The sequence below is a fragment of the Melozone crissalis genome, unplaced genomic scaffold (assembly GCF_028551555.1).
Source record: "Melozone crissalis strain CALT ecotype California unplaced genomic scaffold, PUWL_Pcris_2 ptg000081l_1, whole genome shotgun sequence".
Lineage (NCBI taxonomy): Eukaryota > Metazoa > Chordata > Aves > Passeriformes > Passerellidae > Melozone > Melozone crissalis.
This window is the reverse complement of record NW_026535858.1, coordinates 17,152,501-17,172,321: the sequence shown is the minus strand read 5'-3', so window position 1 is coordinate 17,172,321 and position 19,821 is coordinate 17,152,501. Positions and strand designations below refer to the sequence as shown.

Below are 19,821 nucleotides of genomic sequence, written 5' to 3'. Positions count from 1 at the left end.
AATGAGGCAAGAGTTGGATCCAAAACAATTATACTCCTGTTTTCTAAGGAACTATAAGAAACATTTGCAATCATGAACTAAATGGATGGCATTTGGACTACACCATGAATTTACTCCCTTCATCCTGTCCTAGCTCTGTCTGGGATGCTCAGAAGCAGCCTGCTTTGCCCCTCAAAGACAAAATTTTATGCTACCATGCACATAACAAACTCAGGAAAAACACCTGAATTATAAAACATGCGTCCCTCTACCAGACCTTTCAAGGGAAGGGCGTACACAGAATTAATGTTTTTCCCCACTGCTCCTTGCTATCCAGCATCCTAACTCCACTGTTCTTGCTCCTCCAGCAAAAGGTGGTTCCTCTGGAGTATCCGTGACAACAGTGGGAGGCTGCTCCTCGGGAAGGGGGTGAGAAGCCAAAAGGAGCACATTTGGCAGAGCCAAGCTCACATAAAATTTTCTTCCACTACTGCTCCTCTCCCAGCTCAAAAAGCAGATTTGCTGTGATGAGGTAGCACTTAAGGCACAATAGGAAAAATCAATCCTGAAGCAGGCTTTAATGTGAAGGCATGGTGACACTGGGTCTGATGGCCAGCAAACAGGCACACTGCTGCCACTCACACAGCTCCTGCTGCCCTCTGCTCTGCCCAGATTCTGTGGCTCTAAAGGATGACAGGGATCAAGCAATGACTACCATGGTGATCAGGCCACTAACTCTTCTCCACTGCAAGCACTTTTCCCCTAAATATTCCTTGGGTTTGGGGAGGTGGGGTGGCACTGAGCGGCAGGTGTGAACCCAGCCCCCATGGCAGAGCCTGAAAATTCAGAGGGCTTGGAGAGCCCTTGAGAGAAATAACAGTGATGGGAAGGTGGTCTTGGCTCTGCTGCTTGTGGCTGGCCACTGGCCACCGGGCTCAGGTCCTGAGTTCCCCGATGGTCCCTACCTAGGGGCACACAGGCAGTGACAGTCTTTTCAGGAACTTAGGTCCTACTAAGTTAGCACATCCCCTCAGGCTCCAACTTAATGCATTCATGACACTGCTATGTTTTTGGCTTCCTACGACTTTCAATCACAACTTCTGGTGTTCTGATGTTTGATTTACAGTGCAGCTACAGTTTAAGGTGTGGATTTTTTCCAAATTAAAACAAACGAACAACAAATCCAAATGCAAATCATCCAGGAACAAACAGATGTTAGAGTCCAAAACACACAATGAAGGTGAAAGAAAAGTCAGATCAGTGCTGGACACTTAAAAACTTTCCCTGAATATCACCTACAGGTGCCTGTTCACCCTATTTTTTCCTTTCATTTTCCATCACTACATATTTCTAGATATTATCTGCCTAGAATTACCTTGAATAGGCAAACTGATAGGAGGAAAGGGACAAGCTTCTGGTGCACCCCAGAATTTGATTATTATTTATGTCACTACATCTCGTGGCATCAGTTCCAGCTGTGAGAGAGATGAATGATAGGAAGGAGTTAACTCAGCCATATCCAGCTCACCTCTTTGACTTCACAAGAGTGTTTAACCAAAATCCCACAGAAATGTCAAAGCAAAGCTGGGTCATAGCAAAAAGCCATCCATATCTTAAGAAAAAATAAACAAAATGTTTACATCTTTCAAAAAGTAAGCAAAAATTATTTCTGGTTTCTTTTTCAACTCACAGCATTTGTCATTATCTCTAAGAGCAACAGCAGTAGAAATGTGTAGAAAGCAAAAACTGTAAAAGCTTTCGGTTATTTTATGTACTTTAAATGACATGAATGAATAACCAAGGAAGCTAAAGAAAACCTCAGGTTCTAGCACGCTGAGACCACAGGCATCAGCTTCCCCATGGCAGGTATAGACCACAAGGAAGAAGAATCTTGCTTTTCCGATGAAACAACCACATCCTTGTTGAAAGGGCTGAGGACCTTGCCTTGCCCCTTCCACCCACAGTGGTGGAAGAGGACTCTTACCTGCCCAGCTCACCACTCCATCTGTCTCCTCCTGAGGCAGGCTTGCAGTGCCTACAAAATCACCAGCTTCACCTTCCTGACTGCCAAACACCCTGTTCAGATGGTACCCTCCCAGCTGAGGCTAACAAGAAATGTCTTTCTGCTGTGCACCCCATCTCTTTCACTTCAGCTTTCAGGATGTGCTTCTCGGCTGATGTGCAAGGACACACCACACACACGCAGAAGCCAACACCGCACCGGGTCAAACACCAGCAACGTCCCCATGTCCTTCCTGTCCATGCAGATATCAGGGAAGGTTTTATAGGCATCAGTTGCCTCATAAAGGAAAAGACAGACTTTTCTAAGCATCCTGTAAACGCCAGGAAAAGAGAAGAATGGAAAGGAAATGAAAGGAACAACCTGGAAAGGAGAACGGAAAAGCAGGAGACCTTGGCTCCAAGGGGAGAGCTGACCACAGTTTTAGCCCTGTCTTCATCTATAGAAGATGTTTGCTTTTATTAATCTTGGAAAAAATGTGGTGCATGAGCAAAGTCAGCCCCTGGGCAGATTTAACTTGAGTGACCTGAACTTACTCTGCAGATCACCATAGGTCTCTCTGACCTTGGCAGTGGCACAAGGATCATATTTTCTTGTGGACAAATTACTCTGGAATAATCCTGCCAATGTATTAGGCATAAATAGCCTTTTATTTAGGACTGTGAAAATACATTCTCTCTTTCTGCCTCTCACCTTTCCAAACAAAATCTATTTATTGGAAAAAGGAAAACCCCGCCCTTCATTAAGGTCTGGGTACACATCTCAAGGGACAGACAGAAGCATGGCTGCTTCATGCTCATGGCAACGTGTTTTCAGACATTGCCTTCAGCAAGATGCATTTTGGAGTTAACTGGTTAGTCTTGTTGCTTTTGATTGGAATGGTCAGCCTGCACATTTGCAAATGAACACACAAATACTTTCAGACATGAAAGAGGCAGTAAATTTAAGTGAACAGTGGGAATGTTCAGCTTCAATCGTCAAAACAGAAAACACAATCCTCAACATACATCTACAAGCCAGTGAAGAGCAGCTCTGTGAAAACCAGCCAAGCTGCACTGAGATAAGTAAGAAATCCCCCAATACCAGATCTCAGCCTTTCAGAAAACTGACCAGTTTGGAAGGAACAGGTAAACAGTGTGTTCTTGGACAAGAGTCAGCACAGCTTGGATGATGCAGACCTTTCCGTTCAGGAGTTGTGCTGGTTTTTGTGTCTGGTCACTCGAGGTCACACCGCAGAGCTCTGAGGCTCTGCAGAAGCTCTGCATGCTTCCTCTCCAAAACGGAGGTGCCTGAAGTGGCCATTAAAGTCACTTGTTATTCTGATGCCACCTGAGTCTTAATTGCTGAAAAGATGGGGACTACAACCACAGAAAGGGCTTTCTGGCACTGGCTAAGGAAGTATCAGGTTTTGAGGTCAGAATAACATCCCTTAAAAATATTAATCATAGTGGTTCTTTCATACTGCAATTTGATAAAGGCAGGCAAAATATTAGCAGACTATTTTGATGAAGGTCAGGACAGCTTTGTAATATATATACATATTAGAGTCGTCCTTAGATGTGTGTAAAAAGAAAGAAAATCTCTGAAAACCTGTGTTCAAATTATCCTGGAGAACACAAATAAATCCTAGTAAATAGTATTTCCTGCTTCCACTCTGAATGAGTCTCTTCTAATAAACTCACTGAATGTTGAGAAAACACAGTTTTCCAACAGTGTGTTAGCTGCTCTCTTCCTCCATACACAACTTTTGCTGTATGGCTGATGCCTTCGGACCTGCAGGCAAGTGTCTCAGCCTGAAGAGTGGGTCACCAAGGCTTATCAGACAGAAAAGCAATCAGAGTCACAGATCTGCACTCTTTCCCATCACAATTCTGGAACAATACTCACTGATGCCAAAACAGGTGATTCTCTTGAGACTGGAAAAGGCTTTCATAAATACCTGCAAATCATCTGAGCAGTTGCCAACAATGCCAGCCTCTGAACCATTGCTAATCGTGATGCTGGTTTCTATGCAAAGCAACTCTGAATTCTGTCATTTTAAATGCCTGACCAGCTGCACCTGCGATTTGTGGCTGAGGCAGATGAGGAAGCAGATTTTCATCTATAATCATAGGTTGAAATTGAAAGTTCAGCTGAAAAGCATTCTCACCTATACTTAACAGTTTCTATGGGAGATACTTTGACATAAGCACCATATTTGCAATGAATATGATCTCAGCAGTGACCTGAACAAGGCACTATTGACCTGCAGAGGGCAATTGCCTGTAAGATCATGGGGAAGCTATCCTTTGCTCACCCCTTGCCAGCCCAGGAGACTTCATGCGTATTCAAAGCTGCGCATGAACCTCACCAAAAAGCATGAAAGGAGAGGCTCAAGATGACAGGTGCATATCCAAAGATTCCATGAGTTGCAAAGAAGGAGGTCAAAATCTCAGAGCAGTCAAAAAACATGCTGGAAAGCCCAACTTTCCAAGGCACTGCAAGTATCTGTGCTGGTTATGACTCCTGCAGAGCAAGCAGAACGACTCACAAGCAAGCCTCTGCCAGGACAATCCTGGAAACACCTCACTCAGCTCCCTTCCCTGGTTCACCCCAGAGAGCCATCCCCCAAGATCCCAGATAAGACAAGCTGACAAGGTGCTGAATGAAAGCCCACACTGCTGCTGCCAGTAACCCACCCTCCCTCCATGCCTGCAAACCTCCAGCACTACCCTTAGGCTTTGTACTCGCAGCCTCCAAGGAGGCAAGCCCTGAATTTCACCAAATTCCATGTTTCTGGGGCACAGTGGGGACACAGAGTACAATTCACAGATATTTTTCAGGACAGCATCCAAAGTGGACTTTAAAATGGAAATAAGAGTTCAATATTCTGCATAAAATTATTAACCCCTTACCTATCTACCTCACGTGCTAGTCAGGATTGCTATAAATACAACCACAAAAAGGAAGTGGAAAAATAAGCCTTTTTGAATGACTATAAGTACACTTAAATGGACCAATGTACATCTTCCAAGTCTGGAGTAGAAGTAGGTTAAATTCTGATTTTATATTTAAAAACAGAGAGAAGTTCTGGCAAATGCAATGCCAGTGCCAAAGGACCCTGTGCCCAAACAGCACAACAAAGCTTAATATAGCCATTCCTACCACCTCAACTCAGCAATAGATTTTGCTTCAAGGCTTCCCTCAAGGAGCCTCTCATCTCATGCAAGACCTCAATGATGTTTAGTTGGAGGCTAAGCAAAGCACTGCTACACAGTTTCAGAAGCTCCATTCATCGTGTTTTATATTTAAGTCCTCAGTTCCCAGTCATATGAGAACCTTCAAACAAAACCACGTATGCACTAATAAAACAAGCAACCTCTTGAAGTTAGGAAAAGCTGGAATCCTGGCTTCTTGACAGCTAGGCATGGCAATACAGACACTAACATCCCCTAAATAATTTTTTTTTTGTTTTAAAGTATATATATTTTTTTCTATGAACGCCAAGATTTTTGAACACTTCAGTTACCCATGCAGGTCGGCAAACAAAGCAAATGTCATGAGATTCTCAGACCACTGTGCTCAGGAGCTGGAGAGGACAGACTCACCTACAGATACAATACCTGAGCCCACTCCTCTAATCTTCAGCAGTACAAGACACTTTATTCTGATTCTCCACAAAGAGCAAACATTTTCTCCCTAAAGGAATGCCAAGTTTTAGCACAGTTTCATCCCTCCTCACTCTAAGCATTTAAGTCAGACTGTCAAGCTAAGTGAACAAGGTGATTAGTCCTCCCTGAGTCCCTTCACAGTCAATGGAGAAAAAGAAACTCTCCAGAGGGAAATTCAGGACTGAGATGACAACAAGAATATGTGCACTTTTAGCTTTAAATACTGCACAGAACAGTAAAAACTTACAAGCAGCAACGGTCTAGCAAGGAAACAATGGCTAATGAAGACTGAATATGCCCATCTCTGTTTCTAAGAAAGATCTGGACTTCAGGGCTCTTTTTAAAATTACTCAGGATGGAAAGGCTGAATTTAGCTCCCATCCATCCCCTTATCACAAGAATGCAACCTCACACTTCCTGCCACAGAGAATCTCGGAAAATGCAAAATTCTACCTCTTATCACCAAATCATAATTAATTTCTTCTTCCTATCTTGCCTTACTTGAGAGAGGAAAAAAATAAAGCCCTCCTTGATAGATAACTAAATTTATGTCTTACCAAACTGAATGTAAATGCAAGAAACAGGAAGTTTTTACTTGGAAACTGGAATTTCAAGCACTCAGTGGCAAACAATGAAGGAGAGAGATAAAGATGCAATGGCAATGGTGGGGGACAGACCTGCCAAGCTTCCTGCCCAGGCTGACTCAAGAGCATGTGTCCTACCATGATATGGACGGGCCACACCGCTTGCTTTTATTTTGGTAATTGGTATTTGTTCCTGTGCAAACCCCTATAAAAACAAGTCAGAAGACCAGACAATAGTAGACTAGTCATCTCTTATAGCCAGATCTTTTACTTAACACTTTAGCAAAAGATGTAATCAGCAGATCTTTGTCCATTTATACAATTCTCTCTGCAGTGACGAGGATTGTATTACACTCTCCAGCACCCATCAGATCAGGGCATCCAGTCCTCCCCATCACTTCAAGAGATTGCACTGATACTTGAAAGCACATTTGCTATTATCTACTCCAGCCCTTTGGAAATGACATTACACAGATACAGGGGGCAGGCAAATATTGTCGCTCTTTTATTATTCCTGATGTTCCCTCGCTTGTAATATCTGAGAAGTTCCCAGGTCAATGGGATTACTTTATCTTCCTCCCCCTTTCTTTATCTCTTCCCTCACCCCACAGGTATCCATGTCCAAATGGGACACTTCGGCAGGGGGTTTGCTTGACCCAGGTCACTCGAAGGTCAAGCTTTTCACCACTTGCTAATGCAAAGCTTCCCCCCAGCCCTTGCAACCCCAGGGGCCCGGGCACCCCTCCTCACACACCCCCTTCCTGGCCACGGGGGCAGATGCAGAAGGCAAATGCTCCTCACTGAACACACAGAAGCAAAATCCTCCCCATACGGAAACCAGAATATGTTTTGTGTTTTTAAATAAACAAAGCAAAGGGAGAAGCTCATGAAAAATCAGCTCAGCAGTGCCTTTATTCCTGTACCAAACTTGAAGGATGGGAGGCTTAACTAGTTACGAGCAACTCAGACTATATTTTTGCCTACCAGAACAAAGTTCGATTTTTATTTAGATTGATTTTAAGATTTACATGGGAGAAATGGATACAATTGGATCAAATATATAGTAAAATAAATTGTTGACTCCCATGAAAGCCAATAAACCCAAAACAAATTTCACAGATCTCATCTACCAGCATTTGAGGTTTATTTCATTTTTTTGTATACATTTACAGAGCAGAAATTTGCTTAACTCTGTTCCACTTTTCTTTCACTGAAACAATAAGACTCTCTGCAGAATATTTTCAGCTTGAATATTATCACCAGGATAGCATATGGCAAACTAGCAGCAGGCAGTTTATCTTCATCCTCTTTGTAAGCTAAAATTAGCACAATGCTTTTGCAACAGCATATGATGTATTCAGACCAGTACGATATACCTAATACAACTTCAGATCCATCCCTGGCTAACCTCCAATATCCAAGTAAATTGATTGCTAATTTTAACTGAGTATTAATGTGTTTAGTATCAAGTTGGCATTTATCAACTTGAGAGGCACTTTTAAGTCTAATACTGTCATTTCACATACACCAACTGCAACTGTAAATAAAATTTGTATATTGGTAACACATAGCATTTCAATTCATCTGTACAAAGCAATTCTAATTTATATTAATATATTAGGTATGGAAAGCCATGCTGTAAAATTGCATAATATGCATATTCTGCTTTTCAGCGATGCAATATAATTAATGGTGGTGAAGAGCTGATATACCCATGTCATGACTAGCATGTTCCTCCTGCAGACTGTTAGCTAGTTAATTTATTTGGATTAAATTCAACCAAATCACCAACATATTTTGGATTAAATTAAAGCAAGTCATCACTTTACATTTCTTGATAAGGAGGCTGTGCCAGCCCTTTCTGCTCTTCAGTCTGGTAAATTATGGCCACCTCAGGGGTTTTTTAGCTGGATAAATATGTAGTGAGACACTAATGTTAGCACTGCTTCCTAATTTGTTTCTTGTAGCTGTAACACCAAGGAACTTAGCACAACATTCCTCATAAAGAAAATTTGAAAGGCTCTAAAAGGCTCTAAAAATGCCCTGTGCTTCACAAGGGTTGGTTTTACCACCTTTCTTGCCAGGATGACAGAATAAAAAAGTATAGTAGGAAGTAGTCATGTCCAAGCATGTATATGAACAAACACACACAGAAACAATAAATATTTGTAGAGTGACATTCAAAGATTTTGTGGCTCAGCCTGCTCATCAATAGAACATCCTTCTGCTTTCCTACAGCCCATTACAGAACTACAATACAAAACCATACCAAGTCTATCCAATAGTTGTACTGAATTAACATCACCACTGTTCTTGTTTTTACACAGCTGGCCTCATGCAGAATTTGCACGGGGTTAGTGCAGACAGATACAAAAAAAAAAGAAAGCAGGCAGGATCCTGCACAAAAGCCTCTCCTGGGGCATTCTCATTGCCACAGGCAGGATGAGAGGACAGGAGAGATAAATAGATGCTTTGCTAAGTGGGGAATGGAGGAGAAGTACAGAATGAACACAACATTTCTACTCTACTTTGTTGTCTCTTTTCCCCCTTGCTGTAATTTGCCTGCAACTTATCCCCTGCTCTTCCAGCAAGAAGCTGTTACACTCTGACATGACAGTGCCCTGAAACTTTAACCCCATTTTAAATGACACTTAACTTGGAGCTGTTCAGTTAATGTGGACCTCATTCCCTCTTTCCCCTGCTTTAGGAAGACATTTGATGCAGTGCATGTGCTATAATCCAGGGCCCCAAGCAGGAACTACACTGCGGGGTTCCTCCCTCAGTGCTGTGCCAGGGAGGGAGAAAGGGAGGAGATTCTCTTGGCACAGCAATGAGACCAACAAAAGATTCTCCATCCTACAAGCCTTGCTTCCATGACCTTCACTTGCTGACCAGAGAAGGCTAAGATATGCCTTCTTCGAGGTCCGTCGGGACACCACAGACTCCAGAATATATTTAGCACGCATCCATGTGACACTGCTATTCAGAGCAGTGGGGAAGATTTCAGAATAAGTTAGGGTATGTCTGCCACTATTAGGTCTTTTCCAAGGGCACAAGTGGTGTCTTCTAGTAGGTCTTCTCTCCTCCTGCAAAAGATGTACTTACAACTTGGAGACAACGGGCAGTATTGGGGATGCAAGGGCCATCTCTCACCCATGGTGCAGAATCAGCCCCAAGAAAACTAAAGACTAAGGGACAAGAAGTTGAAGAGGTGTCCCCACTGTACTTTTATTTTTTTTATATGCTGTTTCTTCTTTCCCACACTTTCAAATTGCACTTCATCAAAGGGCAACTGCAAAAATCTGTGTGAGATTCTAAACACTCAAGAGAAAAACAAACAAACAAATACTCATAATATTTATAATAGATAAGTTTTTAATATAAAAATATATAAATACTTATATATTGGCTATTAGATGTCAGAGGTACTGCCTTAGGATGGGGAAGTTCCCAAGCCACAGCGGGAGGCAGGCTGGCAGTGCCTATCCTGTCACGCTGCTCCCACTGCACATCATGTGCCCAGCCGTGCTCTCCCATCTCCTTTCCCACCTTCCAGGCCTGAGCAGCAGAAGTTCAAGCACGTCAAACCAAAGGCTACATGGAGGAGGTATCATGGCTAAAGAGCCAAAGCAGAAAGGTGGAAGGCTTTACCAACAGCAGCCTCATTCAAAGGCCTACCAGAGCAGTGTCAGGCATTTGCTTAGTCACAGCCCTACGATCCCAGCCCAGCTTGGGTAGAAGGGACATCAGGCATCTCCCTGTGGTATTTCTCATGTCACCAACTAGTGGGTCACCAGGCCAGTGAGAAGTGGTCCCTGATGAATTATAGGATGACAGGTGCTTCTGACATCACCACTGCTGCAAGCTGCCCAGACTGCTCTGATTGCCCAGAGAAAGCCCCAATCTCATTCATGAATTTAAAATTTAAATTAAAAAATAAAAAAGAATAGTAATAATAAAAGCCTGTGTGCGGTGAGGTGTACGAACACACTACAACACCTGTGTGCATCAATGCCTAGAAAAAATTATGTCAGCATCTTACAGTGCTGATCCTATTAATTAATCCCTTGAAGAATGGCCCCTCGCCCACAAACATATAATGTAATGCCAGCTTAATCTTACCTAAAAAAAATTACAATGCAATAAGATTACTTGTCTGACTCTGCTAACTGCTACAGCACTGCTTAATCCTGCATTTCAGAGCTTTAACAAGCTCCTACAATACTGTACAGAGTTTATCAGAGCAGTTCCCGAGACAAGAAGGACTTATGTTTTAAAGAATATAATTCCACTGTCTTTCGTGCTTTTTACATATAATGTTTATACAGTGACTTTCATCCTGAAAGATCTCAAAGCCTATTACCTGCTTCCATTGCCTGCTTCCTTCCTGTTTCCGTTGAAGTCTTCTTTTCAGGTTTCATATTAGAGTAGGATTAGAAATATATATATATATGGGGGGTTACAGCAGGAAAATTTGTAGGGGAGGGAGTTCATCCCTCCCTCCCGCTTCCCAAACACAGCTGGGAGGCATAGCACCAGATCAGCTGCCTCCTACCAACACCTGCAAAGGACCCCATGTGGGACCTTGCCTGAAGAAGTGGGTGCAAACTTGACCAATGAAAATACCATCACTCCATCCCTGTAATAACTTGGCCTTCATCCCCAGGCTGTCCTCCCACCAGCACAGTCCCACTCCGACAATATCCACCCACAGCCACACATTTCCCAGTCTTTGTCACTTATAGACTTATTAAGCTTCCCATGGAATAGGAGAAGAAAGTTCTGCTCCCTCCCTGTAATTATCAAATCTGCCCAAAAATGAGGAAGAATTCAGAATCCTCATTATAGCACATCATAAAACATGGCGAAGTCTCGTGCTCACTGTCTCTTATTGGCACAGTCTGCCAACAAAACTTTACAAAGATCACAGGAATTCATGTTTGCAGAGATATTAAAGTCATAAAAGGGGAAATTTGGATTTTATTTTCCCACAGTCTAAATGAAGGTGAACCAAGCAAATTTGGCAAAGAATGCTAGTCAGATGCCATTTCCCACAGCAGTGTGGTATTTTCCGCTGGGAATAAAACATTTTCCCTCAACTACTGTTTATAACCCTTATCAGTTCAACAGCAATAGAGCCATCAAGTCCAATATCTTGTGGAAAAAAGTCAAGGTCAACAAGTACTTGCATTTTCGTTTATCTTTAGCTGCAATTGCTACTGACATTCAATTGGGTAATAAACATGAGGACTGTCAAATGCTCTCAGCAAACAGGTGATCCAAAAGCTATCAGAGAGAAAGAGGCTACCGCCAGGTAATCAAACAATTCTGTTGCAACAATTATGATTTGAGTGCATTCATTTACAGAAGCAATCACCTGTCAAATTTGAATGAATAGCATCAAAACATTCCCACCACTGGGGTAATAAGGGCAAGAAAATACAAGCTATGTCTACTTTCTTCCCAACAAAAGCATGCCAGCATTAGCAAGAGCCTTTAAAAAAAAGGGATAAACAAAAATATGCAGTATCTTATTTCCTGAATTGAATTATAAGAAATTATTTGAACACAAGAGCTAGAGGACATTTGTCCAATTAAGTGGGTCTTGTGGTGGTGTGTCACACAAGCAATGAGGGGTGTTTAGGAAAACACCAGGGAAAGTGGGGGCACACAGAAGCAGCTGCACCACTGCTCTGACAATCAGCACTTGGGCAGCTTCCTGAGCCAGTGGTTGCATCTGGACCAGGGTTTTTATAGCTACAGGAGAACCTATTTTTCCATGAATTGGTCTAATCTCTTTTTGTCCCCTGCTGACCTCCTCAGAATGTTCTTCTGCAGCAATAAATTTAACCCAACACGTAAAACATTTTTGTTTGTTTTAAACCTACCAACACTCTGGAACAGCTCCTGTGCCATGAACACCCGCCCTTAGTTCTTGTATTATGGGACAAGCACCCACTTTCTCCATACACAACTAATTTTAAAGACTTCTCCTCCAACTTTAGTCATCTTTCCCCTCCCAGCCTTTCATGTGAGAGATAGGAAAATGGTTTGTGCCAAGCAGCCTAATGGCACACCCTGTTGCATCACTAATCCAGAAATACGGCATATTTATGAGTTTATACTCCTTGTGATAAAATGTCACTCAAAATAAACATCTCAGGATCACTTCTGTTTTTAATCTCCAAGTTAAAGAGGCTAATGACACACACAAAGTCTCACTCTGCCTACATCAGATTGCTAGACTCAGCTGAAGACACCAAAACCTGGAGAAGCAAATGGGATAGAACCTTTAAGTTGGGAATACTAAGATGGCCTTTAATAGGGGCCATATGGGAAGCTCATTAGCTCTAATGAACCACCACAACTTAAGTGAAAACATCCAGTGTGTAGGAAAACAAACACCATATCTGAATAAAGCAACCAAAAAAAAAAAATTCCTATCAGCCATCTTGAAGACCCTCAACTCTAGTACTGTTGAAAGGGGCACTAAAAACTTCAAATCTATTTCTACAACTTCTTAGAAAACCAAACCTCCCTCTGCCCCATCCAAGGAGGAAAGCAAGATGCCCTTCAGTCCTACATCAGATATTTTAGCTAACAGCCCAAAGATAACGATTCAGCAATGTGATTATTTTCCACCACTGTTTCCTGTTTGGCATATTCAAGATCCTGCCTTCAACAAGACACCTGGTTCTGCGCAGACACACTTTGGGGCTGCAAAAGCCAATGGATGCTCTCAGTTCAGGGTCAGGGCCATGTTCTTATATACACATCTATGTATACATGGGCTTGTGCATAGCCACACAGATGTTTAATGGGTAGACATTTCTGAACTTAGGAAAAAATTGCCAAGAAAACAGAAAAAAAAAAAAAACACAACCAAAAAAACCTCCAGCACATGGATTCTCCCATACAGATGGGCTGAAAGTCAGGAATATTTGTATTTCCATAGCCACTTTAAATGTAAACAGTTTCCAAAGTCTTTTTCCCTCCTTCTGCTCTGCCAATGATGGCAGTAGCCTCAGCCTGAAAGATCTGCCTCCTGACATGGTCATCTCTCTCTGCTCCCCTCCCAGCTGGAAGTTTTTCCTGAGCAAAGACTAAAAGTCACATTAAACCATGCTGAAATGGTTTTGCTGGTTTTGAAGTGCTTATTATCTCTGGGGGTTGACCTGAAAAACAAGTTGGTGCTTAGAGAAATTCAGGTTTCCCCTGAAATGTAAACAGAAAGAAGGAAGGATTTTTACAAGGAGAAGAGTTCATTTACGATGATGTTACCCACAATTTAGGGAAAACAAGCAATGTTTATAAGTATTTAAGTTAACTTCGCCATACCAAAAGAAAAACGTCTGTTAATGACAGACATTTAAGCTAATGCAAATGACTGAAATAAATCCTGAAAAAAGGAACAGATTAATGCTCAAATCATGACAGACACCCGCTCCTAACTAACAACTTGCTCCCATGCACCATTCTGGAAGTACAGCCCTGCTTAGCTGAGGCACATAGACTTAACACTGCTGAAATCTAAGTTTAACAGCTGAATCAGGCTGATGAGACCAAAAAAAAAACCAACCAGAAAACCCAAAACCAAACAAAAAAACCAAAAACCTAAACTAGAAGGAGGAAAAAAATAGTTTCGCGCCCCCCGGCTTTAGAGCAGAATGATAAATTGACATCATGTTATGAGCATAATCCTCAACCACTCAATCACTGTTAAAAAAAAACCAACATGATTCTGGGGAGATAAAAATAATTAATGCTGGTGCTGCTGAAGAATATGCACCTACAGGAAGAGTTTCAGATAAATATGGGCCTGGCTTAAATCTTGTATCTCACATCAAAGGAAGAGGGCACAGGTGCCCACACTGATTTAAAGCAAACTGTGCACTGCCTGCTTGATGGAAAAGCAGGAAAAGAAAAGGGGATGGCAGAGCCTCAGCAAGAAAACTGACACTGCTCCGTTTCCAAACAAGCATATTACGCTTAATTTGGGATTCACAACACATAAAGCACCAGAAAAAACACAGGGAGCAGCCCCTGTTGACTAATGCCCTGTCTTTTCTAATCGAGGGTCACATCCAGTCTAACCGATCGCATGATAATGGCATCAGAAAAGGTCAATCAAAGACAAGCCAAAGCTTCCACTGTCTGGCTGACCTTCGGAGCTTGTGACAAATTGCTATCAGTCAATGTCAACTAATGACAGCGGCTCTTTGGCTAATCAATTGTTCTAAAAATGATCAAGAAAACTACTCGTAGGACAGCTCATTTTCACATCAATGCCTGTGAAGTATGAAAAGCTCATTTTTTTTTGAGTTTTTAATAAGCTCATAAGTAAAGCAGTTACTTGGTAACAGGGGTCACCTTAGTGAAAAGACAGAACCTTTGTCTGCCTTTTACATATTCTTTTATTACCATATTATAGTAAAAATATGCCATGCCATTACTATGCCAGAGGGCTACATAATAAAGTAGGTAATACTTCATACTTTTTTTTTTTTGAGATAAATACTTCTGTGGTTTAGGGGCCCTCTGTTTGGATGTAAATAATTGTCAACATAATCTCCAGGTATTTAAATGTAAAGCAATCACCAGTGGCACACAGGTGACATGCCCACTCATTACTCACCCAAATTTCACATGACAGAGCCAGTAGTGAAAACCACGCTGCAAAATCCAGTGGTGCTGCTGGGAAGTGAAGGTCTAACAGCAGCTATTTTGTTCTTAAACCCACCCACCCCATGCGAGCACAACTTATTCCAACTATTTCCGACAGAATCCACATTTGGTAGGAAAACCGCATGCTCCGAAACCCCCTAAGCCCTGCGAAAGCAAACAGACATTTCCGCCCTGGAAGGATTCTGCATGTAAAAGCCAATGTGGAAATGCACACAGGCTTGAGCAGTGGGAGATATATCATGGTTCTCCTTGTACACCAAAGGGGTGACTGCAGATTTTTCCACCTCTTCATCCTACCAGCCTCTCCCAGCATAATTTTCAGCCACTTCTCAAAGCTTCACAGCCAGGCCACACTCAAATCTGCATTCATGCATTAAATATTACCAAAACAAAAAATCCACATTGGCCTAAGGCTTGAGGAGTACAAGCACGATTATGCTTTGCTTTTCCATAAGGGGAAAGTCCAGCAAAGGACATTGCAGGGCATTACATCACAAGAATCCATTTGAGAAGATGCTGCATTGAGAAGGAAAGAGGAACCACTGCTCAAGCACGCCACTGCTTTTCATTTGGGTTTACCTCTTTACTTCAGTGACTCCCGCCCATGACACCTGTAGTGCCAGAACAGGTTTATCCGGAGGAAAACACCCCTCACCAACCCAATCACTCCCAAAGCAATTCCCCACATCACCACAGACCAGGGATGGAACTGGTGGTGAAGCCCTAAACAAGAAACATTAAAACTTTTGTTTTCATCGGAGAAACTGCCAAGTGACAGCAGTTTCAGGTTACACCCTAAACCTGCCTTGCTATGGTAGTTTTTCAAATTAAAATATCTTCTGTGGCCTTAGCCACTCTCAAGCCATCCATAGGCAAGAAAGAAAGGAGGCAGGGCGACACTTAAGCTCAGCCATAATTGGAAGTATGTGAAAAATGAAGTGTCAGTTCGGTCAATAAAGGGCAAAGGTGAAGGGGAACTGCAGCCCAAACTCGGTGCGAAATGTGCTCATTAAGACACCCAATCCGAGGGCTCCTGCCCACCTATCCCATTAGTCATCGGCCATCTGACCGCTTCAAATGCCTCCCCGCTCTTATTACTTTTCTTCTCCCATGGTAAAAAAAAAAAAAAAAAAAAAAAGGAAAACAAAAAAAAAAAAAAGAGGAAAAAAAAAAAAAAGGCAAGCTGGTATATAAATCCTTGCTCAGTCATCTGGAACATAATGTGGCCCTTCTCTCCCCCTCTTCCCGGCTCTGCTGCCTGCCTTTGCAGCCTCCAAACAACCGCCTGGAGATTCCCAGCAATAATAAACCCGATTGCCTTTTTGCCTATAGGTTGCTCAAACTGCTACAAAACCCCTAAAAAAATAAACCATTGCAGCCATTGATACATTTTTATAAAGAAATATCACTGCTTTCTACTCCCGGCTTGAAGAAGCAACAATTATTTGGAGGTTAAAAAAATGCCTTGAACGCAGGCTGAGGCTTGGGGAAAAAAAAAGAGGGAAACAAAACACACAAATAAGGTGACACTGATTGATTATTTTTCTTTTTCTTTAAAGCTGTGTAGGAGAGCTAAACATGGGAAATAAGGAACTCCACTCTGGATTAAAAGTGACTGTACCAAGGCTTTGTTCAGCATCTTCCTGGTCTCACTATTTGAAAAACAAACAAAACACATCTCTCAATATCCCAGACAGGAATCTTTTGAAGTTACAAGAGAAAGTAAGATAAAATAGTGCTGCCATGAGCTCAGCATCACCTGCCTATACATAAGAATTTGCTTCTCTTCTTTTAAATAGGATTTAGTGAACTGATTCTCCACTATGTAAATTCAGATCTCTTAGCACCATTTGGAGACAGACCTCCAAAGGCCTTTCCTGTTAAGTTCAGAGCAAGGGGAAAACTTTTTCATAATATTATTCTGCATTCCTGTACTATAACTATGCCCTATGATGACACAATACCAGGCCTTTAGAAGAGGTTGTGTCAACGTACTATGCAATAACATATCCTGCTGTTCAGTGGCACGAGACCTCAGAACAGGTCCCCAGCAGTTAAATATGGATTTCTGCAATAGATCGAAGCAGCTGGGAGTTATTACTATTTACTAAGTAAATAAATTTAGACATTGAAGAAGACTTTAAAATATTTACAGGAAAGACCATCTCTCCTGATTTCCAAGGCAATCATTTGATGGGTGTTTTATACTGGGACATAAATAGGTTAAAAATACACTTTGCAAGATTTTTAGTGAATAAGGTAATGAAGAAAAATCTCCAAAAAGTCCAAAAATAGACCTTAACATAGTCTGGGTTAAGGATTAAGGAGAAAAGTCTTGCTAAAGGCTTAAGCATTCCAGTCTGTGCCTCTCCGAAAATGCAAAGCTTACATTTACACCTTTGTGATACTTTCAGACAGGTTGCAAACCTGGCCCAGAAGGTGCTTTTACCTACCCCAACGAGGGAAGTAGGTTGTGAGAAAAACCTGAAACCAGACAATTTTAGAGAGTTTTATTGAAGGTTTTATTTCTGGTGATCAGATTTGCTTTTTTTTTTCCCCCTTTTTTTTTTAAATGGCAAACGTGATCTTGACAGATGGAAGGAACCAAAAGGAACTTTTACAAACTCCTAAAAATAGGGAAGCCCATAATATACTGAATATATGTCATGCAACGCATGCATCTCGAGTTAACTCCTATGGTTGCAAGCACGAGCATGTGGGTCCCCAGCCTTTTGCTGCCACCCCTCCACAGAACCTGGCTGCTATGGCAGTGCCATGCTGGCTCCTTCTGCTGCCAAGAAAAGCACCCAGCAGTGGTGAACACAGGGGTTTAACCACAATGTTACACTCCTAACATCAGGCCACAGAAGAAAAAGCCACCAAATCACAGCATCTGGAAATTCAATGCAGTTGAGGAGAGGCAGGATATTTGCTATCTTTTAGTTGTCTTCCATTTCAGTCCTTCAGGATTGTATTTTTTCACTTCTTCCCCATAGGGAAATGCTAAAATCATATTATGGAAGTTTTTTTTACAGAAGGTGTACATGCAGGCATGGATGTGCTTAAACAAATGAGATTCCCCCACAATCTCAACCTGAGCATTTCATGTAAACAAGACATAAAGCAAGGCTCAGCAAGACCACTGCTACCATTACCACATTCCTGTTCCTCAAAAACAATGCCATTTCCAAAGGTCCCAGGTAGCCTGAAGGAAAGCCTTGGTAACAGAGACTCCCAGAACAGGATCTCCTTTCCAAAATTTCTTTCCCAAACTTGACCTTAGAGTTCCAGTTATCAAATTCCCACTTTTGTTACTCTTCTCGACAGTTTTAATGCACTGAGCCTTCTTCACAAAACAGTTCTCTATCAAGCACTGGCAGCAATCCCAGCCCCAATAAACCACTGGGGTTTGGGTAACAGTTTCAGAACTGAATAATGCATCACTGACAAGTCCTCCTGTGGATACTTCACCAGACTCAGGCTTGAAATTCACTTAAGAAAACCCTTCCTGACTGAGGCTGCAGCACGCCCGTTTCTAGAAACTTATTGCAGGATGGCAATAGGCATCAGATACAACCAGCACTCCAGACTACTAAAAATGCCACATTTTGGAGAAAATAAAGTCTGAAAATCTTTAGAAGTACACCAGGAACTATGCTCAATTTCCAACGGTCTAGGAGCATTCTGGCAAGCCTCCCCACAGCTGTTTTGTCCACGCACATATCCGCATAAACACATGCACATCCGTCTAATAAAAGAACAGCCCTAAACGAATACAAAAACCCTCTGAAAACACCACATTTTAGTTCAAAGCTTATTTTTGAAGCAGCTTTCTCAGCCTTAAAAAACCTCGATGGATTTAAAGTTTGCTCCAAAAGCAAGGGGCTCTAATGAACAAGTTGACACCACTTCAACTATAGCATTGTGAACAACACTGGAATATATATGTATACATACTTGAAAGAAAAAAGGCCCCCTGAATTTATGTTGCATATCATTTTCCAGTAAAAGTCAGAGGTCAGAAGGTTACCAGTGTCTGCCTCAACTCTGCAACAGTTTACTATTCCAGGCCCCATTTTTACTAGGCTACACTTGCGATGAAGTCAGCAACTTTTCTTTAAACAATAATGAGTCTCAAATACTTAAAATTCTATAAAGAGATGTTATTCACCATGTACGTTAAATCCATGCATATAAAAAATTAAAATATACTGGTTTAGTTTAAAAACTAATCTTGTTAAATGCAGACTTTGCAATGCTAATCAGTACTGTTCAACCTTTTTTTGGAAACACAATTCCTTTGTTGTCTAACAGCACTTGAATGAAACATGATCATAAAACCAGATTTAAAAGTATATACCTATTGTGAGTTCAGAGTCAACTTCAATAAAGCACTCTCTTTTATATTCAGCATAAGGAACCTTTTTAAATTTTAATTGCATTAAATTAACACGAAATCCACTGCAGTTGGTCTCTTCAGAAAAAATATGCTTTAGGCTTCTCAGAAAAAAAATACAGAGATTCAGCTTTTTAGATTTCAGAGTTTCTGAGACAGCACAGATTATTTGTAGAATGTCCCACTTCCATTGCACCAAGCTCATCTCATACTTGCCCTGTTAAATCAGCTACACAGGCCTGGCACTCAAACAGAACGTTCTTGCATCCAAGTAAATTGGAATTGAGTATCAAAAAGTAAATAAAAGCACAGCTCAGGATTTTGTAAAATAGTCCAGCTAACATCTCATCTTTATATGCAATCAAGTTTTGATGGCATCTCTGACATACTGGCATGCATTTCTGAAATCTTAATTGCACTTGGTTTAGAAGATTTCATCTTTCAACCCATTTGAATGAAGAAAAAACCCCAAACTTCTCATTTCTTATTTTTATTAAGCACACTGCA

General features: G+C 41.6%; 1 protein-coding gene across 3 annotated transcripts in view; it reads right to left on the bottom strand.

Annotated features, from left to right (window-relative positions):
- Positions 1-19,821, bottom strand: part of MEIS1 (Meis homeobox 1) — a 107,085-nt gene that overhangs the window by 60,056 nt on the left and 27,208 nt on the right. The gene's annotated exons all lie outside the window — the stretch shown is intronic.